General features: G+C 40.1%; 1 long non-coding RNA gene across 1 annotated transcript in view; it reads right to left on the reverse strand.

The window, feature by feature from the left end:
- The window catches only part of LOC127383860 (uncharacterized), a 142,721-nt gene that overhangs the window by 7,044 nt on the left and 111,185 nt on the right, over positions 1-24,492 (reverse strand). Inside the window, exon 4 of the long non-coding RNA XR_007889320.1 lies at positions 2,018-2,301. This is a non-coding gene — a long non-coding RNA (uncharacterized LOC127383860). The remainder of the gene's footprint in view (positions 1-2,017; positions 2,302-24,492) is intronic.

A 24,492-nucleotide genomic window follows, 5' to 3' on the forward strand; every position in this document is an offset into this window, starting at 1 on the left:
GGCTCTCAGAGGCTTTTGGTAGGTCCAGAAACTTGGCTGTAAGCAAGTCTCCATGGAAGCACTTTGCCCATGCAGTACTGGGTTGCTGAACTGGCCTTCACAGTGGTGGTGATGGGGCTAAGAAAACAGTGAGGAGCTGAGATCCACTCCCCCAGTACTAGCACCCAGTCACAAAACTCCAGTTTTGTGAGTACCAATCATGGTACATTAACAACTAAGCCAGAATGGCAGCTATTTAGCAAGCTTAAATATTTAATTGAGGAACAATAGCAGGTCATTTAAATAATTAAATTCAAAGGGACACTCAGATGACTCACAAGACCATAACAGTTTCATTTTGTTTGACATCAATGTGTACATTAACTACATTAACTAACAAGCTTAGGTGGCTCAAGTCACTTCTCCCCACACCTATACACACAGAAACACACCCAGACCAAAGAGCTGTATCTTTTGCTTTGGCCAGAACTCAAGAGAAAAGAAAAGAAAAAAAGCAGCAGATTACTGCTGTCACTGTGCTGGCTGCTCTTGCAGGATGATTCCTTGTCTTGGCCCTGGGATGCCCCAGCTGGTTGGAAAAGTGGATGTGACAATTATTGCTGAAGGTCACCGTCAGTCTGTATGTAAAGGCAAAGGCAATGGAGCCTCAGGCACTGCCTGCTGAAGGGGGCAAGAGAGTCCTTGACGCTGCTGCCCGCGTGGCTCTGCATGCCGCAGAGCTGAAAGCAAGGACGGTGGCTCTGCCAACAGCTTCTTGGCAAGTGGTGTAGAAGTGTCAAGGAAACATGATGAGGAGCTCAGGGGGTGCCAGTTTGCATGACTGTGCCAACTCTCAGAAAAAGGCTTTTTATTTTTAAAATCCAAACTAAAGTAATTAGCAACCAAAATCTTTCTTGAGTTTTAGACTCAAATGGATTTGATATGAACACTGTTGATGTCAGCTAAAAAGTATCATATAAACAGAAACTAATTATACATGTATAATTAAACATAATACTAATTACATTTCACTGTGCCTAATTACTGTTTCTTAAATAACTACTTGGTCATAGGTAAATAATGTTTAGGAACATGTTCCCTTTGCTATGAAGTGAAAAACACACACATCAGACTACGCTGTCTGTGCAGATTTTGTATCCTTGGCATGAGACTTGGACATGGATGTGGAGCTGAAATGTTAGCTACCTGCAGGCCAGAGGCAATCTTTTGTGCACTCATTTAAAATATTAGCTTTTAGATCAAAAGGCAGCATGAAACAGCTGTGGACTGCAAGTCTCCTATCAGCACCTAATGAGAGGCTAAGCTAAAAGCTAATGAAACACTGAAGAGGAGTTCTATGAGTTCTACAACACCAGTAGCAAAGCAACCTGCTGCATGGTAAAACGTCAGTCTGTTCACGTCACCCACAGCTTTTAGTCCATTTAGGCACAAGGACCAGCTTAGCCACTGCGAACATGTCCTACTGATGTTCCCAGACACCACTGGAAAGACCCCAGTCTGAGTAATGCCTGGTCTACTGAGTCACTGATCTACTGGGTGCCAGCCTTGCTACCCGTAGGAACCACTGGGGATCCCACTCTGTTACAGCTTCATGGCACTGCAAGAGGCTGCTGCCTCAGTGGTCACCTTCACCCCTCTGCAATCTTTACACTCTCTCAATGCATCCTGCAGGTTGGCCCTTCTACTACTATAAATGGGCAATGGGACAGTAGGACCCAGAGGTACAGTGGGTAAGGGGCAAGCATGAGACCTCTTTGGCTGTTTATGCTGCAGAGACAGCAAACTTCAGTAAGGCCAGGAAGCAGACCGAACCTTTGTTAGCTGTCACAACAAAGTCCAACAGTGAGGCAAAACCCTAACCTCTATAGCTAAGGTACCTAACACATAAAAAGAGACTGTACTTTTAATAAAATCTTACATTAAATATAATGTACTTACATAAACTTGATTCTATACACTAAATGTATTGATTTTCAATAGTCAAAATAGTGGTGTTGACCGTGCTGTTCCTGCTTACCTCATTTGCATCTGTTTGATTAGGGAAACAGACCTCCAGCATCTCTGCATTTTTTTATGTTTCTCATCGTCATGTAATGCTGCCAGGATTCACAGGTGGCCTCTCTGGGACTCCACGTTCCTCTCAGATGTCTGTCACTGCACGGCAGTTCTAATGCCTGGTGGAGGCTGCTGAGGAAACTCACCGACTCAGGGCACCTCCCACTGTCATGACTCCTCACAAAGCCTTTGTGCTCCCTCTTCCATCCGGTACGATCCGATTTTCTGCTCCTGGACAGATGCAGCCTGAACATCAATGGGAAAGTGAAGGAGACTGTTAATTTCCCTGCTGGTATTGCACCCCAAGCAGCAGACCTGTCCCCAGACACCTGGCAGAGCCACCTTTAGGATCATTTCTGTTCTCTTCCCATCAGAAAAAACCCTTTGTCCTATCAACCTATTAGCAATTGGATATTTTACTTCACGTTCAATTATGTACCCAGAGAAAGAAGTTACGGAAGTGCCTTCTGGACTAACATCAAATGTATTTCTTGATGAGCTGCAACCTGGTAACCTACTTGAAGCTTTTGAAACATCAAGTCTATTTAGTCTTTCAAGAAAATAATCCTGTAACGTACTGTACTTTTTTCCTCCAAGGATGGCAAATATAATAGAACAGTACCTGCTACTGACTGGAGCTTGTATGTGTCAGTGGTATTTGTGCTTTCAATACTATTTATCATGGGATCTCAACCCCCCAATTAAGTAATGATGAACCATCTCTGTGACAACTCCTACTCAAGCAGTCCCTATCATCCAAAAGAGTAACTAGAGTTCATGTGCAACTGAAGGGGTGATCACTAAGTACAACCTGGTGGCCTTGGTTTTAAACACAGCTCATCAAACTCGGCAGCCCACATCTAAATAACTAATAGTGAACAGTTGTGTCTTTGAAGGAAGCTGAGCAAATGGACCCATTTTCTGAGATCCCTTTGGGCAGGGGCACTCATCTGGAAGGACAGTCTTTAATGTAGGTCAGCTCACATCCCCCAGAAACCAGCCACAGCCCTGGCTTTAACCCTGGTGCATATCCTGAACTGGAAATACCTGTTAAAGTAACAATAATGTTTGCTGTCAGCCTTAGACACAGATGACTAAATATGTTTAAGCCTAGTTTAGCTGGAGAATGTGACCTTAGCAAGACTAAATGGCTATAAAAAAATTATGAGCAATTTTCTGCAGTAGATTGAGAAATTAAACACTGCTGTTTTTCAGCTTCTGTTGTGAATACAACCTTAAGAGTAACCCTGATATAAAGAGAAACCAGGGACTATAATCTCAGTTCTAGCAATTTCTCCCTAAAGGATAATGGCAAATGCCCTTAACCTTACTCAAGAAGCTCTTTGCACATAGTGAGAAGATTTTTCCAAGGCACCTACAAAACTAAGCAGATCGTAACTTTGATTTCTCCAGCATGAAGAGAAAGAATCCCCCGAAAACACCATTTCTCAGATTCCCTGCAGAGCACGAGATGTCCCTAGAGGATGCTGTAACAACTAGGCAGGGACTAAAAAATGGGAAAAGATGTCCAACTCTTTGCAACATGTTTCTGAAACTGTTTCCCTAAAAGACCTATTTTTAATAGTGCAAGAACACAGAAATAGATTTGAAATCTATTACCTCATTTACTATATTCTGAGATGAGTTGGGAGGGGGTGTCTTAAAACATTTCTTTTTTTAAAGCACTTTGAACTAAATCTGATTAACACAGAAACACTCTTCTTAGTAGGGACTTTACCAGCTGAGATGTAGAGCTCCCCTATGTTCTCCATGGACTATTAACAAGGTCAGTTCTGCCCTTCAGAGAAACTTAAATCAAGACAAACTTAAGTCATAATCTTTTTGTCCAGAGTTGTTTTTTTTCAGGACTGTATGACAAGGATTAATCTTTTCAGATAGCATTCCCATTTTGCCCAAATGTATGGATGGACTAGTGAATTTTCTGCAATAATGATCTGTATAAAGAACACTTTAAGTGGGTCACTAAAATGGCTGTTTTTTTAAGAAAGTGGGGTTCCTAAGCAACATACGTGTGAGGCTTGGAAAACAACAGCAATAATAATCCTTATGTACAGGAAGCTAAATGAGGAGTTTGCTGTTCAGTAAATCAGAACTTTCTGAACAGGTTAAATCCTTTGAGATTTACATCTGAAATGTACCCTCTCTGTCCAGTGGCTCAGAACTGCAGTGGCCATAAGTAAAAGCATCATTCAGGCAGGGTTACAGGTAATTGAAGAAGTCCCTAAACACGTTATTACACAAAGGGGAAAAAAAATAATCAATTATATCAATTTCAGTAAATCTCAAATAATAAAAGACAAAAGGTTATAATAAAATCAAGCAATTTTGCACATAATTATGCAACAATTATCCCCATGAGAATGGTGCTCTGAAAACAGTTGCTTTGTGGTCAACATTAACGTCATCTAACAGCATTTTAATTTTCATTCTGCTTGCATGCTCTAACAGTCAAGTAAAAATGAAAATCAAATTGTGTCTAAAATTGCAGTGTTGCTTTTGTGTGTGTGTATCATAGATTTTTCTCCTCAAAGTACTGTGCTTCGTTTACCATGAAATAGAGAGGATACATGTCTATCTACAGACCTTAAGTAAAATCAAGAGGTTAAATCACTAAAAGATCCTTTCTTTAAAGTGGCAATCCCCTGGAGACTCCAGACAGATGGTTTTTTGCTCAGAGAATCACAGAATGTCATGATACCATTTTTGCAACAGTTGATCTAAAGTGTCCTAGATCAACAAGACTGAGATGATTAAGCGAACAACCAAACAAAAGCTCAAAAAATATGCTAAGCCAGGACAAACCAATTAAAGAGAATCTGAAAGCAATTTCACTTTACACCAACCAAACTTGAAAAGTCCACAAGATCAGAGACAGCAATGGAAGACTCAGAGGAGGTCATAATAATTTTTGATGACCAGGGAGAAAAGACGGGGAGGAATATTCTGCCAAGGTGTGGTAGGAAACAGATGAAAGTACAAATATAGACAAAATCTATTTGCATATGCTTTGTAATCAGCAGTCTTTCAAATGATGCTCTGAAGTGCTTCCAGAGATGCACAGAAATTCTTAATCAAGTGTAAAGTAATATGAAACAAAAAAGGGGGAGATCCTTGAAAAGATGGAACTTTATAACAGTAAACACCTTTTCACTTTCTCCAAAGATGATTTTTACAAAGAAGAAACTTCTTGGTGGAATTCAGCTATTTATTGAAACCTCGAGGCAACCGAGCCAGCACAAATAAAATCTAGAGAGAAATTTCATACTTAAAATGTAGAAGCAGAAATCAATATAGCTGGGTTAGACAGTAAAGCCTCAGAATAACTCTTTCATTAGGTGAGGAAGAAAAGCCTGTATGGCTGCACTTCTGTACTTAGGCCAGTGTATTACTGGATTTTTGGGTCCACTAATTAAAAACTATAAATAAAACTACATCCAGTGTGGGAACTGGGAAATAAGGAGGTGGCAGATAAAAGTACCACCTTAGAAGTTTATGGAAGTAGACAGAGAACTGGTCTGAAAGGCAATTTCCTTGTTGTAGTACATTTGTTATTTATAATTATTGATTTTTTTGTTGCCTTATTTAGTGATGTTGATGCCCTGCTCCCTCATGCTCTGATTTTTCCCCTAATTTCACTAGCAATTTCCAGGTGAACACAACCTGATTAAGTTTTGATAGCATCTAAACTAGAAAGTAAGCAGAGCCACAACAACCAGGGCTTGCTTGTGCTTTCAGCTTTTGTATAAACACTTGGTCATAAGGTCTGTGCATTATTATGCTCAAACCCAAGATACAATTTAACTGCTCAGTGAAAATAAAAACCATATCCAGGAATGTAATCATGTATTAGCCTCTGCCTGTGCATGATGGAAACACTGAAACAGGGATGGCTAATCCAGCCACTGATGCAATATCAGTTTGCAATAGTGCAGCTGATGCATGCTGACTATAATGGGCATAACTTCAAATGCACTGTGTGTGTAATAAAATAGTTTGACACACTTCTGAATGATGAGACAAACACCTCACCCCCAACACTTTCCCTAGCAGTAAAACCAGAACAGAATGAAGATCCAGCAGATTCCCCCAATCTCACTCCTTACGCAGAACTTTTATTGTTAAAAACAATAAAACTATTAAAGCTATTTTGCAATAAACTAGTATTTTAAAGGAACTGATAACTTCTGTTTAAAAATAAACGTAGTTAGATATTTTGTAGCTGACAGGATATCCCTCAAGTTTACAGCTTTTGCAGCCACACTTGAAAAATACTCTGGTTGAAATGAGACATCACCTTTGTTTTTAAAATACAAATTCATGTTGTCAATGTTGAGGCTTAAATGAGTCTAAGAAAGACATTATTACCATACACTAAAGGAGTGATGTGGAACATATATGCAAATATTTTACATCAACTGTTAAATACCAGTTTTGTCAATACAGACATGCAATTCTCTTACAGTTAGTGTTTTAAAGAAGTAGCAAAAATATACAAAGTATTTACTGCCAGTTAGCTGTACTGTAAAAGTACATTACAGAATACATTTTTCTTCAGAGAATGTATAGAAAGCCAAAATTTAAAACAAAACAAAAAAGAAGACAGTATGTTCTCCTTGTTTTATCTGCTGCCTTCAGATCAACTTTGCAAAGAGAAAACAGTGGTCTCCCTGGAGCTACAGAAGATGCAAGGGCTCAGGAAGCCTCCTGCAATGTGGGTGATCTCACCTGCAAAAACACCTAAAAGGAGGAGAGGAACCTGCACCAAGGGGGAGCTGCAGTGACACAATGGCAACATGGAAACTTTTAAAAGGCTTTGGACTGGGCATATGCTAGAAAATCCTCCAAATGTGCTGGAGTTTAGTGAAGAGCAGAATAGGTCATGGCTCTGCAGTTAGAAGTCTTCATGTGGTGATCAGTGAAAGACTGGATTTCAGGCTAGTTAGCTCATCTCAGCCATCAACCCTATTTAGAGCGTGGCATTATTCTAATTTGTTCTATGATCTCACCAAAACCATAGCTCTAAAGAGCAGAAAGCCCATGAGAAGGGCCCACCACAATGCTAGTTTTCAAATGAGTTTGAATTTCTTTAGTGCGGACTGCTGACAATTACAAATGATTTTGTAGGAATTGATCTTTAAAAGAGAACATTTAAAACCCAATTTATTTTAGAGGTTAAAGTGTGACTAGTTGTTTTAATTTGATTGGTAGCCTTCAAAAGGCAAGATTTTAATTTAAGGGTCAGTTTCTTCTGAAAGGCTAACCAATCATGTAATGTAGGTATGTCTGCCTGAACAGAACAAAGATGGCTGCACATAATTAAAATATTCAAAGGCACCTTAGTCAGCTCCCTGCAAGCCTTTGGGATGCCTTGAGCCATACTACAGGAACACTCACTGAAGCAAATAGTTTAAGAGGTCTATCGTATTAGCATGGGTAGTGAATCCCACTTTATACTAAGAATTAATTTTAATATAATCGCCCCTATGTGATGAGAATTTGTGAAATAGATTAGCAAGGTTTAATAATCTCTACTTGAGAAAACTTGAAATGTTCCATGTTAGATTTTAAAGTTTAACTCTATTAGTTTCTTACAAATCTGCTTTTACTTTCCATTGCTCCTTCTCTACTAATGTCACTTAATAAAGCATAACAGTTCACATATTTCCACCTTCAACTAAACACCAAGAAAACTAGTATATTCATGAAAACTGTTTTATAAGCTGTTTTTATTTGCTTTTCATTAAAAAGTCCTCTTAGGTACTTTGTACATAAGTACTTTACTGTAATGCAAATTCCTTTTTTTCTTGTTATTTCTTACTCAGAAAGCAAAAGTTGTCTTGCCAAAAAAAAAAAAAAAAGCAGCATAGAAATTATAATGCTGTGTTTTGAAGGTCTAAAAAAACAGAATTATGTTTACCTCTTCACACCTATAAGCTACTGCTAACAACACAATTATCAACTGATACCTAAGGGATCATACACTTTGTCTGCCCCTCCATCTTTAAGTAACATTTTAGATCTGTTTCATATGCAATATGCCTCATTTGCACAGGAAGTGAAGCAACAACAATTTCTTCCTATTTTCAGAAACTAAATAAAAAACCTCATCCCAGACCCCTGGCTGGAAGTGGAAAAATAAACACATGGAGTGGAGACTTGCTGGCTGTACAATTACAGCAATTTGAATCAGACCTCTTAACCAATTAATCTAAGTCCTGCAGCCTCAAAAACTAACCCCGAATTGGCCTTTCTCTCATGAACAGAGCAGCAAAGCAGAAGGAGTTTGCCAGTACTAGAACAGAAAGACCAGCATGATACCCGGAACAGGTCCCATCTGATACTATGAAACTCATTCTCTAAGGGAGAGGGAAGGTTTCGCTTTGGGCAATAAACACAAGATAATACCAGAATGAAGTCACAACTAGCAAGGCAGTAACCTTGAGATCATCTCAAGTCTTCCCTGTAATTCCCTACTTATTCTTTCCAGGCAAAGAGGAGGAGAATATTCTTTACAGGAGACATACATCACAACTGTGACTAGTTCCAGTGAGCTCATTTTGGAGGCCTCCTATAGTAAATTACCAACACTCAGCCCCCAGTCTCCCAAGGTGGTTCTCAGGCTTCTTCCATGCAAACAGGAAACTTTCAGTCCTTCCACCAGGCAGCACAGAAATAAAGCAAGCTTTCCATAAATCAGAGTAACGTTCTGCATTTGCACCTAATGCTGACAAATAACCCAGGACCAGGTGCATCTCAATTCAAACTAAACACTGATCACCTCAGTACTTTTCTTGCCTCTTTCTGATGATCTGGCTCTATGGTTTTAGAAGACTGAGAGATCATGTTAGACCTGAAAACTAGGGTATTGTAGGCAGACTAAACATGGCCAATATGAAGTATTGCCTAGAAAGCTGCTCAATCCTTATCACATGTTTAACTAATGGATTTAATTTGTGTGAGCATAATCTTACATGGAAGCCTGTAAGGGTCCAGCCCTCAGGACCCACACTTGGGGAAGTGGTGTTGAAACCCCATTGCAACTCCTTGAAGTTTCTTTTGCATTCCAAAACGCCTGCCTGAGAGGATGGATACAAGGATGATAGCCCACATATGGCCTAGGGCCTACATGTACAGTGACTGAGATAAGGATGGAAGTGTGGAGGTGGTGGACGTCCACCCCAACTGCTCAGCTTATGACTCAGCATTATAACTTGCTCATCCTTGCGAAATAAGGAAACTAGGCCTATAAAACAGAGATGCAATGGTGGGCTTGGGGAGCCTCACTTACACTAACTCTCCCCCACTGGCTGGTCTAGCACTGGAAACAAGACTGGTGGTTTTATTTATCTAACTTTTATTCTCCTATTCCCTCTCTCTCTTTCCCTTCCTGAAGTCATTAAGTAATGCAAGGCCTAAGCATGATTTTTTTCCTCAGGTCATGCAGCTTGAACATGTATGTATTGTGAGTTTTGTGATCTAAGTAATCAGCCTTTATGATCACACAGCCTGAGGTAATAATTGAAATATCAATATTCCTTCTATGGTTTTAATTAAACCTAATATTCAGATACAGATCTTAAGTGTCATTTCACCTTAATCCAACCAAGGGGTATCGGATGGTCGAACATTCCCTCAGATTGACATGTTAATCACTCTCCCTGGAAGGGCCAGGTCTGAGATTAAGGTTGGATCCAGTCACACGTGGGCTCCTGTCTGAGAAGGAGTTTAAAAAGCAAGGGGATCAACTCTGAATCTCCCTGGGTTGCCCTACCTGGGTTGTGTCATTTTAGTGTTGTAGTAGCATTTATCTGGCGAATGAATGGATGTCCATGACTTCATGCATTCTGTCCTAAACCTTAGTTCATACTCTCCAGGCAAAAGGAGACTAAGGACCCTGCAAGACTGCTCCCTTACCCAGGACAGCCTGTTTTGGTGGATTTGCCAACAGTGGGGGCAGTGTTTCCACACTCTCTGGTTTGTCCCTTCCTTTTAATATTGTCTGCTTTTGAGTATCTTTCAGTTTTTATGGATATCAAGAAATCTGCCTTCTTTTAGGCTGATGGTGTCAGCCCTCATGGGGGCCATAATTTATTTTGGATTATGTTAATGTTTTGTTCTTTTATTTTACTAGGGAATTGTGCAACAGATGCATGACATAGCCTAACCCTCTGTTACGGTGCCAAGACCATAGCTGCTGAGTCGCTTGAATATATCCTTGTTAACTTCATAATTTCTGACTAGCAATGCTGTATTAACTTCTCGGGATTCCTGGGGAGGAAAGGAGAACCACTGGGAGCTTGACAGTAGGCTGTATTGGAATTCTACATACAGAACCTACTTGAACAGCTCAAGGGGTATGCCTCAGCCTTTCAGATGGGCACTTCTAATCCCATCCCTCTAAACTGTGTTGTGATGGTCTGGGAATTTACAAATGCCCTGACTGTTTCTCTTATCATTGTTTGCTTGATTTTATTAGTCCTTTTTTGTTTCTTTAGTAGAGAAAGAATAGTTCCTATAATTGGTAAACTGAGCACTGTTCTTTTGCCCTAGATCAGAGTCAGGGGTGTCAGTGTGTCTATAATGACTAGGTTCATTTTCACCAACATTTTGTGTTACAGAAGTAGAACTCCTAGATTTGTGGAATTCCCACCTAGCAGCCAACCTTGTTAAACATTGGAATAAAACAGTATCTCAGCTCTGTGTGATGAACCCCAGAACCGGGGTAACAGTTTTGGTGACCCAGATGGGATCACAGGGACAGCCTTGCTTTGTTTGTAGTGCTGCATCTGACAGGGAGGACAGAACAGAGCCGACTGCAGCCTGCACTGGCAGGGACTCCCTCAGCTCCTCTCACTGGTCAGGCAGTGAGAGACTCAAAGGTGCAATGTTTGAACTGAGAGATTGCTGCAAATAAAGGAAGAGAAACAGTGAACACCTTGTAACCCTTTCAGATGCATTCTGAAACATTGGGACAAACTTAGAGGGGATCTCCTAATGAAAGAAAAGTTGAAAGGATACTATAATCAATGGTGGCCACAATATCCATTGAAAGATACTGAAAAATAACCTGAAAATGTCTTTTTGAAGGATAACATTATATTGCAATTAATGCAGTTTTGTAAATGTCAAGGAAAATGAGATGAAGTACTACATGTGGAAATCATTATGGTACCAGACAGAAGTGTCAGCTGTTAAAAGGAAATGTGTAAATTGTTTAACAACATTGACTGAACAATGTTAGAGAACAGAAATAGTCATGGGGATTTTCCATTTTTGTACTTGCAAAGCACTTTTGTGTAAATTGTCCATTTTCATTCTGTATTGTGATGTTATTTTAATTTTGGTGTGAAATTTGTAAAGATTGCACCAGATGAATGAAAGGTAGATTGGAACCCTGCACCGTGGATCTCTCTGCCCAAGAAACCTGGGCTCACAAGGATATGGAACCCACAAAACCAAGAGGTGACTCCCTGGGTTGCCTTACCAGGTCATGACAAAGCTAGATTCATACGGGGAGTGGTAGCTCTCACTAGGCAAATTTCATAGTTTGAAAGCACAGAAAAACGTACACAGGTCCTTCTTCAGATCTAAAAGCCCTTTTCAAGGTAAGTCAAGGCTGAAACTAGGCCCTGACTTCTAACTGTGCTGTAAGTGGCTTTTTTTGCCAGTGTTGGGATGTGGTGGGAAGCCTAAAGATGATAGATCTGGTCCAAGGTACCCGATGCAAATTAAATACTGTAATAATACCAACTCCTTTCCCTAGCAGACATTTTGGGGACTGCCATACTCTGGGCATACAGTTGACAGAGCAAAATCTGTTACAATGAAGGGTTCATATTAATAATTAAGGTCACTGATATAAAAATAACTACAGTTGTATAACCAAGCTCTTTATCTCAGTAAGATTTATAGTGAGAATTATTAACTCTAACAGCTACTTTATCTAAAGGAATGTCCATGCAATAAGATGACCTTTTATCTATTACCTCTTGGGTTTACAGCATCTATGAGTTTCAGACTGATGAGTTTCAGACTCATGCCAATTTCATTACATGTTCTATTTGTACTTATTTTTTTCCTGGATGATTGTTTTCTCAGAAAGAGTAAGAAAAAAACCACAAAAACAAAAACCAAACCAACCAACCAAAAAAAAATACAAACCAAAACAAAAACAAACTAACAAACCCCAAACTCTGACATGTTTATGTTGATCAGCTAACTACAGTAGTTATCTGTGAGCCCTTGGACAGGGGAGATGAAGCACTGAACATAGCAACCCAACAGGCTGATAGTGGTAAATACTGCATTGTTTGTCGTAACATTTTAATTTAACACACTGTGAGATAAGGCTCCTGCAATCAAAACTAAAGATGTCACAGGGATGTCTGAAGGCTTTGGAAAGTCTGAAATTCACAGAACAACTTTATTTTATTAAGATCATAGCCCAGGAAAATGTCATAAGCAAGCACCGAAAACTTTGAAAACACTTTCTGACTTTCAGGAATCCCCCCTCTCAGTGACAGTGGATGTCACTGCCTAGGCTGCCACAAGGCAGTTTTCATCAAAACAAAGACCATGTCTTATTTTGGACCTTAAAGAAATAGCTGGAGTTTCAAAATGCTCAGCACCAGGCAGATCCAATTGGTACTACAATCATACAGCCATCTGACTGACAGATTCTGAGCCAGACAAATGGCAAATAAAGAGAAAAGGTTACTTTAAAATACCTGATGAGGTGGCTGCTGCAGCACACAAACTGTGACTACTTTGGCATGTTCACTCCTCAGAATTCTGATCAAGTGCTTTCAAACTTACTCTTACAACACCTCTGAAAGTTTAAATGAATTACAGAGTACATCAGTCATACTGTGGTTGACTGGTTTTAAATGGAACTGAGTATTAAAATGATCCAGTCCCTCTCTTTCTCCTAGAGTATCTTTATTTTCCCTCTGAGATCCACAAATGACTGCTCCCTCCTGCTTTACTCTCTCATGCTTTCTACTGAAGTACAAAATCTTTAATTGTAGTATTATTTGATCTTTTATAGCCTCAAAGTTAACTTTTGCTGATTGGCCTCTTAAAATGCTTCAAATGACAGAAACACTGCTAGATGTCTCCATGAAAAAATTCAGTGCTGAAATTCGCACCATTATCATTAAGCCTTGGGACTAACAGCCAGTTGGGATAACTGCGGCCTTTTGGGTTTTTTTTTTGTAAATTAATGACTTTATGCTTTCTGTGGGAGATTATTTATCAGCTCAAATCCTTGTGCAGGTGGAGGAGCAACCTCATGGTAAGTACAACTAGAATTTCTTTGCCTTCCTCAGAACACTCTGTTAAAATAGTGGCAAACTAAAAATTAAAAAAAAATCAAAACCAACCCAAGGGAAAAAAAAAGTAAAATACTTCAAGAGAATTTGAGAATGCATACATTGGTATCTGTTTCCCTACAGATAAGGGTAGAAATGGATGCTGTGCCAGCTCTGAGGGAGAGGCTCCTGATCAACTAATGTCAGTGGTGATCAGAAGAAATCTTCTTTCATAGCTCGATCGTATGTTTGCCATGATAAATTAGTAAGTTCATTCTGTAAGTATCAAAGAAATGTTCAACCTGCAAATCCATGACAGGAAAGTCAAAAGACAGAGCAGAACAGCTAAAGATGCTACCCATGTTAATCACTAATAACTGTGTGGGAGGAACTGCAGTTACTAAAACCAAATAGATTATAAAAAAAAGAACCACAAAAAAAACAAAAACAAACCTTAAGACTGCAGCAACGTAAAACACAGCACAAAAGTCAATGATACATACATGCCTAAGCACACATCCTCAGCAGAAGTTCAGCAGGTGTAGAACAGTGTGATCTTGATGATCAGGTAGTAAGGTGTATCAGGAACTGGTTGAAAGGAAGAACTCAGAGTTGTGGTCAATGGGACAGAATCTAGTTGGAGGTTGGTGACTAGTGGAGTCCCTCAGGGGTTGGTACTGGGACTGGTACTGTTCAGTATTTTCATCAACAACCTGGATGAGGGAACAGAGTGTGCCCTCAGCAAGTTTGCTGATGACACTGAACTGGGAGGAGTGGCTGACACACCAGAAGGCTGTGCTGCCATTCAGTGAGACCTGAACAGGCTGGAGAGTTGGGTGGGGAGAAACTTGATGAAATTCAACAAGGGCAAGTGTAGAGCCTTGCATCTGGGGAAGAACAATCCCATGTACCAGTACAGGTTGGGGGCTGACCTGCTGGAGAGCAGTGTAGGAGAGAGGGACCTGGGGGTCCTGGTGGACAGGAGGATGACCATGAGCCAGCAATGTGCCCTTGTGGCCAAGAAGGCCAGTGGCATCCTGAGGTGCATTAGAAAGGGTGTGGTTAGTAGGTCAAGAGAGGTTCTCCTCCCCCTCTATTCTGCCCTGGTGAGACTGCATCTGGAATATTGTGTCCAGTTCTGGGCCCCTCAGTTCAAGAAGGACAGGGGAGTGCTTGAAAGAGTCCAGCAAAGAGCCACAAAGGTGATTACGGGAGTGGAACATCTCCCTTATGAGGAAAAGCTGAGGGAGCTGGGTCTCTTTAGCTTGGAGAGGAGGAGACTGAGGGGCGACCTCATCAAAGTTTACAAATATGTTAAGGGGGATTGTCTGGAGGATGGAGCCAGGCTTTTTACAGTGATGTCTAGTGATAGGACAAGGGGCAATAGGTGCAAATTGGAACACAGGAGGTTCCATGTGAATATCAGGAAGAACTTCTTTACTGTGAGAGTGACAGAGCACTGGAACAGGCTGCCCAGAGGGGCTGTGGAGTCTCCTTCGCTGGAGACATTCAAAACCTGCCTGGACAAGTTTCTGTGTGATGTGCTCTGGGTGATCTTGCTCTGGCAGGGGAGTTGGACTAGATGATATTTCGAGGCCCCTTCCAACCCCTAAGATTCTGTGATTCTGTGAACAGCCCCAACACGGTGTTTCAGACAGCAGGAGAGGTTCTGAATTCCCCATTAGCTGGGCTTCATGGCAAACCCTGCTGAAGGTAGCGAGTGATACCTATAATAATTCACCCTCAGAAAAGGCTGAAAGCTTTGACGATGAGACCATTGATTTATGTCAATGAGAGGAATACCCATTTTTTCCTTAGGAATTTGGTATGGATTAAAATCCAATGCAGCCAACTACCATAATTAGTAAAAAAATTTGGGAATTTTTAGATCATCCCTATTAGGCCCCCTGCACTGAATAAAACACCTCTTTACACAGTTTCTTTTCCATATAATACTCCTGTAAAGAAACTGTTTATCATACTCTCTGTAACAAAAGCATACAGTAATTCTAGCCTGGAAGATTAGCATTAATATTGTTATTATTTTCAGGTACAACACCCCAGTGTGGATATAGCCTAGTGTTTCACATGCACCTGTATTTAGTCTATTGTGACTTTATTTAAGTACTTAAATAAATGGCTTCATATTCAAGACCTGACTATCTAGCAGTAGCTGGTGCTGGCTTTTCATCAACTTTTAACTTTGTGAGGGCCTTCATTTCCACAGTATTTCTTTTCTTTTTAAGCAGCAAGTACTAATTTTTAACCACACACACTAATGGTTTGCTTTTATGCAATAATGATAGATTGCTTTGTTTTAAACCACACCACTGCTCTGTTAAGTATAAAACCATAGAACTTTTTGGATTACAGATTACTTCTCCTAAAGGGCATTAGAAGCCTCAAAAATTTCTCTTTTCGTAGGAGATGAGTCTGCATAATTTGTATTTCATTACAACAGAACAGCCCACACTCTGTATTACTAGTGTTATAATCTGATGTGTGTCAGTAGTGGCAGTGCAGTGCTGGCTGGTTATTTAACAAAGCTAAATTAATTTGTAGCTGTCAGTCACATTTCCAGGATTTGCTTAGATTCTGAAATTTATTGACAAGCTATAATAACTGACATTTAAATTGTCTGTTTTTGTAGAAGTAAACATGAAGCATGAACCTAAAATATGACATTTAGTTCTAATCCTTCTTGCAAATAGAGAAGAGATACCATTTGCTACTTCTGTAACTCTTCTGTTTACAAGGAATATTCTCAAATGGTCCAGCCTACCTTTATTTATTCCTGAACTATTTATATCTATGTCTCAAATTCCTTGAATGTAGTTGATTTTATTCCAGCAGACAAGTGCAAAAGGGTACATTCATCCCTCTCTGTATCTATACTACTAGCTCATTTAAACCCTAATTAGCAGGCAGTTTGATAGTGAGGGGACTGAGGGAACCTGGCTGTAACATGTTTGTTGCTGCTACACAGGACTGAGACTTTCAGTTTCTTGTGCGACCCTTTGCTTCTCTGCATGGCTGCCCTGATGTTTGCACAGTCAGTGATGGGGAGGAAAGGGGCAGAAACTCCAGCTTCCTCCATGCCCCTGGCAAGGTGTTCAAGGGCAGAGAGCACATGCCTCCAGCTTTGTGCCATGGTAGAGAATCAAGAATAACATGACTCTGACAACACATCAGAGGCAACTATATTAAATAGCAACTGTAAGGCTATATGCATATTATACAGAAAACCTGTAACAGAAAAAATAAACCAAAACAACACAAATTGCAAAACTTTCTTCTTCCTCTTGATGCCCAATGCTCCTCACTAGAAGAAAGGTTGAATGAACTGGCTTCTGCCTTGTGTGCAAACCTCAAGTCCTTGCCTGACTTCAGAAATGACCAGAAAGGAACAGTTTGTTTCTTGGTTATGTTAAAGTAAATGCTTCACTGCAGAATAGACCAGTCTGTCCTTCCATACTGACTCTACAATAAATCACCAAACTTGACCAAGCATAATGAGCAGTATTACCAGTCGGAAGGGTTTGGCATTGAGGTTCGGCTCAGACACAGGCTCAGAAGCTCACTTACACAACCAAACTTGAACACCTGAACAATGTGGCTTCATGGCTGTGAAGCAAATGAAAAAATTCACAGGAATTTAGTGTTCTTCCTGGATTTCTGACAGTTGTTTTTTATCAGAATCTCAGCGTGTGCACACAAAACAAAGGAAGACAGTCAGACTAAATTATTCGAGGAAAAAATTATCTGAAATTTGAACTGGGAGATGAGGGGGGGAAGCTGATGTCTGACCTGCACAATGCCACCCCTCCACCTATCTGGATAGCTTTTTTGATGGCTGGCCCTTTCAATCCCTCTGATTGTAACTGCCAGCATGTAAAATCAGCCTTTTGTGTAGATCACTTTTAGTTGATTATTGTAAAGAGTCTCCACTTCAAATAAGGGGTTAAATCCTCTGTTGTATGAGAATGTTTTTCTTCAAGGGGTTTGATTGGCCTGGTGCTCACACATCCACTGTGTGGAGAAGGACTGGGGCAGTGATTGCAAAAATTACACTCAGCACAGCTCCATTAAATCTACTATTGTGTCAGAACACAAAGAACAAAACTAGCTCCTGGTTGCCTTAAAACCTCAAAGTAGTATTTTCTTTCTTTTACTAGTGGACACATTTTTGAAAAGCAACAACATCTGATGCTTTAAGTCCTTCACTGGTCCCCTAATGATGACCAACCGGAACATTAGAGCATCCTTGGCTTCCCTTCAGGCCTTTTAACTACTCCAGCTGGTCACTAACTGCTCTGTCAAAAGACCTCTGTGTGACACATTTGTACACAATATGGATCCTGCAGATTCTCTATCCCCACGGCACTAGTTAGGCAAGTGCTCCCTTCATGTATTGACTATGTCCTGCCTTTCAGGCATGTATATATATTTTTTCCCTTTTTGCCAGCTTCTCTGACTTCTATTTTTAATATTCAGTTAACTTTGTAGAAAGTAATTATATTCTGTTCATTCTACACCAGCTGGTATTTACTTCATCCTCCATCAAGCATCAACAGAGCATGGGGCTGCAAGACAGAAATATTACTCTGGCAAGCATAAATATTTCATTTTTCACACCACAAATGCGTTGATGATTTATTAATTAGCCTAAAGGCCTGCTGCTTCTGCATAGCTGAGTAGCAGAATAACTCAGCTACAACGATGAGAAAGTCTATGGCTCACATCCCACTGGAAAGCTTTGACCAGCAGCATGTCTGAAGGCTAAAAAACATTTCCAGTGGGCCAAGACCAAAATTACCAAGATAAATCTTGGCCATTACACCTTTGGACCAGCTCTGGAGAAACACCTTGTTGAATTTCAAGCAGCAGTAGCTCAGATGTCAGCCTCGCACTGGTTCTGCAGGGGGAACCTGCCTGGCTGCTGTCAAACACATTCTCAGCAGAACTGATACTCTATAGCAGGCATAACACTCAAGCAAGCCAATAAAAGCAGGAAACTGAGCAACAGTGTACTATTATTTCTTGGTGTTCATAATTTTAGACCCAGGCTAGCAACCATATTTGGCTTTCTTGATTTAACACACAAAAAATATCTTGAAACACTCCTCTGAAAATCCAAAAGATCATTCTTCTGTCTTAACATTACTTTCAGAACAGGCAAAGACAGTGCCTACTTAATTATATTTTTAAATGCAGTATTTCAGAAGGTGATTCTAACAATCTCTTAAATTAAGTGAAAATCAGAGAAAGGAAAGATGAATATATCGCAGTAACTTACAGTGGTTTTAAAGCATGATGAAACACCTTTTCAATTCTAGAAAGCAATGCAGCATTCCCATTTTGAATCTGTTTGCCTTCATTTTTAAGAATATTAAAATATAAAATAGAATTATTATTTCTCTTTAAACATGGGTAAAAACCTGACCTGGACTGCTGCTTTTGAGTGATAAGTGGTTCAAACCAGTGGCCAGTTATGAGTGGCATCCCTAGAAGTCAGTACTGGGGCTGATGTATCTCCAACTAGGGACCAAAGTAATTGGAAAAAAGGCACCCTCAGTGAATCTGCAGTGACACCACATTGCAGTGCACAGAAGATATACTGGAGGATAGGGATACTGTTCAGGGATCGTGGCAGGCTACACGCATGGACCCAGGGGAGCCTCAAGGAGCTCAGCAAAGGCAAATACAAGCCCTGCACCCTTATCCTGGGCAGCCTTAGAAAAAGGGTAGCCAGCAGGTTGGGAATTCATTATATCCCTCCACTAGACACCTTCAAGGCTACACTACACACACAGTGTTTCAAACACTGTGCTGCACCAGTGGAGAGGCATAATACCTCCCAGGAGGAGGCTGGAGCACATCACTTACAGGAGGAGCTGAGGGAACTGGGCGTGCTCAGTATCAAAATGAGAAGAAAAAGGGAGACCTGCTGCAGTCTTCAGCCATCTAGACAGGTGCCCGGAGAAGATGAAGCCAGACCCTTCTGAGAGGTGGGCAGTGAAAAAATAAAGAACTGTTCATAAATCACAGTACCAGAGATTACAGCTGGGTATAATGTGATGGGAAAGAAACTCAAACTAAACACCATGAATAGGATAAGCACTGCAATGGTTGTCCAAAGAGGCTGTGCAGATTCCATCATTGGAGGTTTTCAATGCCTAGTTAGACAAATCCCTTAGCAAGCTGACTGCCCTTTGAAGCAAGCCCTGTTCTGAGCAGCAGGTTAGACTATTTAACCCTCCCAGTGGTCCCTTCTAACCTAAATTATTAAATGATTTTATGATTCAAAGACCTTAGTGGTAACTGCTATTTATATAGAGTACTTAATAATGGATGTTACTTCGTGTTTGTATCATAATGTTTTGACCCTATTCAAAAAAGATGTTTTCTTCCCCTGCAAGCTAAAGCTTTTTACACTCTGAAAAATAATCTGACATTACCAAAACGGCAGCAGTTTCAAATATATTAGGGGAACATTTTAGTGTAAGGATCTAAAAATATAACCTTTTGTCCAATCTAGACTGAAAGAACATCATAAAGTATCAGAAGTTTCCACAGAGTTAAATTCTACCTGGCAGTTGCAGTACATGCACACACACCACTAACTCTTGCTAAAATAAATCTTGTGCTTTTAGCTAGCTTCTCCCTTATGTCTTTTTAAGAGTTTATAGCAGGTTATTTTATAATAGAAATGTTGACATTGGTCTCATGAGCAATTTCCATTTAGTTTTGCTATTTACCATTTGCATGTAACCAGAGACCCCAGCTGAGACTTGGTGGGTTGTGCAGAAGCGTCCAGCAAAGAGCAATTGCTGCCGCAGAGAGGTGGTGCACGGCATGCCAGGTACATAGTGGAAGGGTTGGAAAGGGATATGGAAAGGTAGCAAAAACACCAGAGCTGGGAATACAGTCTATGTCTCTGGGTCTCAATACAATGCTATCTGGTAGAAAAAAGCTGGTATGGGGGGGGGAGGGGAGGGCGGGGGGAAGCAATCATTAAAACGTCTCTTGCTGACAAAAGTCTGCCTGAGTTTAAAGACAGAACAAAGCTGGTGTTAAACTTCTTCCCAAGAGGTATTTTTATGGTTACTCCTGCTCACTAGATAAACATCACAAGCTGACACACAGGAAAAAATAAGGGAGACACTGATGTCTGCTTCATTTGTATGCTGGTGGCAGGAGGCAGTTCATGGCCATCATGGTGGGAAGTGGCAGCATTTTAACCTCTGGTGAGTGGTGCTGCCCACCACTTGCCTAGCCTCCTCATCTGGCAAAGGGGCTGGGGCTGGCAGAGCTGGGAATCAGCTCAGCACAAGCACCAAGCAGTCAGAAAAGGGCTGAGGCTTTAAACCCTGAAAAACAGTGGTGGCAGGATTCAGCAAATGTGAAAAAAACAGACATGAACCCCTCCTTTTGGAGGATTTTGTAGGTGGGTTATGCCTTGCAGTGGACTTAACCACTGCTCAGAAATTCAAGGTCCATCAGGACTTCCCTGGACACTCAATATTTTCTCTACAATTTTCATAACAGACTCTGCCAGCTGTGGCCGGCTTGTTACTTGTGTTCCTGTGCATGCTGAACACAGACTGGTTCATTACAGTTTCCAACCGAGCATCAGGGGTGCTGGGGGGGCTGTGATTCAGTTTCATGGCTTTGTAAGAACAGTATCTTTATATTAAGACCATGCTTATTTCTCACTTCCATACTCCACAAAACAAGTTGGTTTTGGTCAACTTAAAGATACTTTGCTTCAGCATGCCACTAGCAGTAAAGCTCCTTTAAAAGGCTCCCTTACAACCGTGTTTTAATGTAGCAAGAGCTGAGTTACACCTGGACTCATTTCTGTTGACATTTTCCAGCAGCTCCTGTCAAATGCTACTTTATGTATTTATATTATTTCACATTCATAATATATGTTATTATCAACATTAATATTAAGTGAAACAATGCAGTTGTACTACCTTTTTTATTATTACAATGAATGCACATATTAATAAACCTGAGTGCAAATGCTTTTTAGATGGACAGTTGTCCATTAGCTTCTTAAACAAGCAAGAGCACCACCCCATTAACTTACTCAAGAAGACACTGAAGGTTCAATTCCCAAGACTGTAATTATATTTTTTTAATAATCCTACCAGTTTTGTGGACAATAAAGATACAGCACAGACTTTTTTATTGCAAGGATGCAAAGTGCATTGGTTGTTTGGTTTGGCTTTTTTTCTCTCTCTTTGAAAAATTACAGACATTTCAAGTGGCAGCACAGAAATGTCTAAGATCTCACACATTTAAGACATCACCACATTTTGTGCCAATGTTATACTTATGAGCCAGAATGAAACTGGCATAAGACATAGGTTTGTTTATTTTTAACCAAAACATCAATAAAATATGATAACTTATATCTGGGAAATCTCTCTCTAGCGCACACATTCAATATTTTACTCTCTTCTAGGCAAATTCCTTGTCCCATAAAGCATTTTCAAACGGTACCTATCACAGGAATTATTTTATAAGCACCTTTGCCATTCCTGTCAACACTTTGGTTGCCTTACGCCCTCCAAAAACTTCTCAAGTCAAGAATTCAAAGTTACTGTTTGCCAGTGTGCCAACTTTTTGTGCTGCCTTGAGCATATGTCACTTATTACAATATATAATGCATTGTAACTGTGAAATGGAGCACCATAGCAACGACGGCATGTAGGAGAGGGCTATTACACCAGAGAGGTAGGTGTGACAGAAGGCCTGGGGTTTGTCAATAATTCATACTTTATAGCAAGAGGAAATTGATAAAAGGCATTTAAAAAGAGGTAAATCTACTCTATTTCTGGGATCACACAACACATCCTTCATGAAGATGTGAACTAACACCTCTAGTAAAAAGGAAAGGACACGCAATTCAGCAGCTGATCATTTTGATCTCCATTTCCTTGCTGCTCCACACAAATAAAAAATGAAATCCTGCCTTTGAAGGCAAGACACAGTAAGTAGCTTTCCAGAAAAAGAATGGACAACAGTCAACATCATAGGGACAAAAGCATCCAGCACTCTTCGTCTGACTCTGCCTTACTGTTGCAATGCAAACCTCAGAATCTGTGCAAGTGCTTGGCCTTGCAGGAACCAGGCTGAGGGGCCTCCGAGTACAACAGGGATGGAAAGTACAAGGGGGAGACTGAGGACTGAACGAAACAGCAAACTTAAATTTGGTTATCTTCTATAATGACCCCAGAAATCTTCCATGAGGATCAGAATGTGTAGAAACAAAGCCAAAACCAAACATCAGGTAGGGGTAGTGCTTGCATCCAGGTCTTAAATGTCAAAGCAGCTAAAAAACATTACTTCCCTGTAAAGTATGATTTAAAAGGGACATAACTTTGACACGCTTGAGTTTCTACCACAGCAGTTGTCTGTTCGTAATATTTCATAAACACACCACTACGAATATAGCAAATGAGCTCTTCTCACCTATTCCAAGCTGATCTGGAAACACACTCTTTGAAAAATTATGATTAGGATCAATTTGTTCCTCTGTTATTTGCAAAGAGAAATGTACTTCTTAATGGGCATAGTGCAAGGTAAACCATCAAAAGAATGGAAGGACAGTAAAGTGGTGATAAATGGAAATGTTTTTTTCCCATGTAATGCATACAAGGAAACAATAGTCTCAGAGCCAGGGAACAGGGTGCTCCCAGTGTCTCACTTTCAGGGCAGATGGAGTGGGTAGTTAGAAGGGGAAGGAAATGACAACTGTGTCCTGCCAGATGCAGTCAACAGGGACTGAAATATTTGCCTCTGACATGGCATGTCCTCATTCATGTTGCTCTGCAGTTGGATGGAGGAGGAAAAAAAGCAGTTTCATAGAATGAGGAGGCAAAACATTCTCTGTGTTACATGTAATTGTTTAAGTTATAGGAGGTGTGGCTGATGTTTTTCTACCCCAAGAGATAAAAATTTCTAAATCTTTCTCTTAAAAGGAGAAATAACAGTCTCCAAGATGTGGAAGTCATCAGCACTCAGGACAAATTTGCTTGTTCTGCCCATCAGCTTTTGTGGGAGGAAAAGCACCTACCATTTTGTCAACATACAAAGTTTTGAGCTTATTTTGGCTAAAAGATTTGCTGTCTTGCAGGAATGAATTAATCACGAGTAGTGCTGCTGGAAACCATGGAAATACTTAGGTGGACAAATACTATTGTGGTAAGAAGATGGCTTATCTTAATAGCAAATAATGAAAAATAGTGGAAAAAGGTAAAAATATGGAAACAAATTAAGAATTCAAGATTAAGTATCAGGAAAACTTTGTAGACAAAATACAGTGATAAAAGCTCCTCTTATGGACACCAGATTCATATTTCTTAATTCAAATATTAAAAGGACAATTGAGGCAACAAAGAAAAAAGCAAGAAATTATTTCATTAAGAATTTGGCAATAAATGCCTGGATTAAGATACATTTCCATTCTTATTTATAGCAATTTAGTTATCCAGCAGAATCTAAAAGTTTTCCTGAGATCATGTTGCCAGTGGTGGCCTTAGGAAGATTTTGAAAAATACTTTAAGACAGACAAGGAAAGGAAAAGTCAACCTAAAATTAGATTATTTGTTTGAGTGCATCCAAATGAGATTATGGTGTGAAAATCTACTTATGTTCATCTTTCAGTGTGCCACTAAAACATGCAAGGCTTGCAACATAAAAATAATAAGGTGAACAGCTGCTGTAAAACAAAAGAATCTTCAGCAAATGTATCCCTCAGTAACTCTGCTAGCTGAAATATCTTTTGCTTTGATATTTGTTCTGCTTTAAAAATCTTCACTGCATACTGTGAATGATTTTACCAGTGGTAAAACCCAGACTTTTCTAATATATTATGATTGTTTTAAAACTTAAATTAGTCTAATCTACTCTTCTAATGTAGAATAAAAATCCTTGAGGTATTTAATACAGTCAAACAGCTCAGATCTCTTTTATGTCAGCACTATCTCCTAGCTGGCACCAGAGCAGCACAGCTATGACTGTGTGATAAGAAAAGGACCAAAACCCACCCTGGAATGCAGCTGGATGGGATAAATCTTATTCACAGCAAAATCAG

This window comes from Apus apus, chromosome 4 (genome assembly GCF_020740795.1).
Source record: "Apus apus isolate bApuApu2 chromosome 4, bApuApu2.pri.cur, whole genome shotgun sequence".
NCBI classification, from domain to species: Eukaryota; Metazoa; Chordata; class Aves; order Apodiformes; family Apodidae; genus Apus; species Apus apus.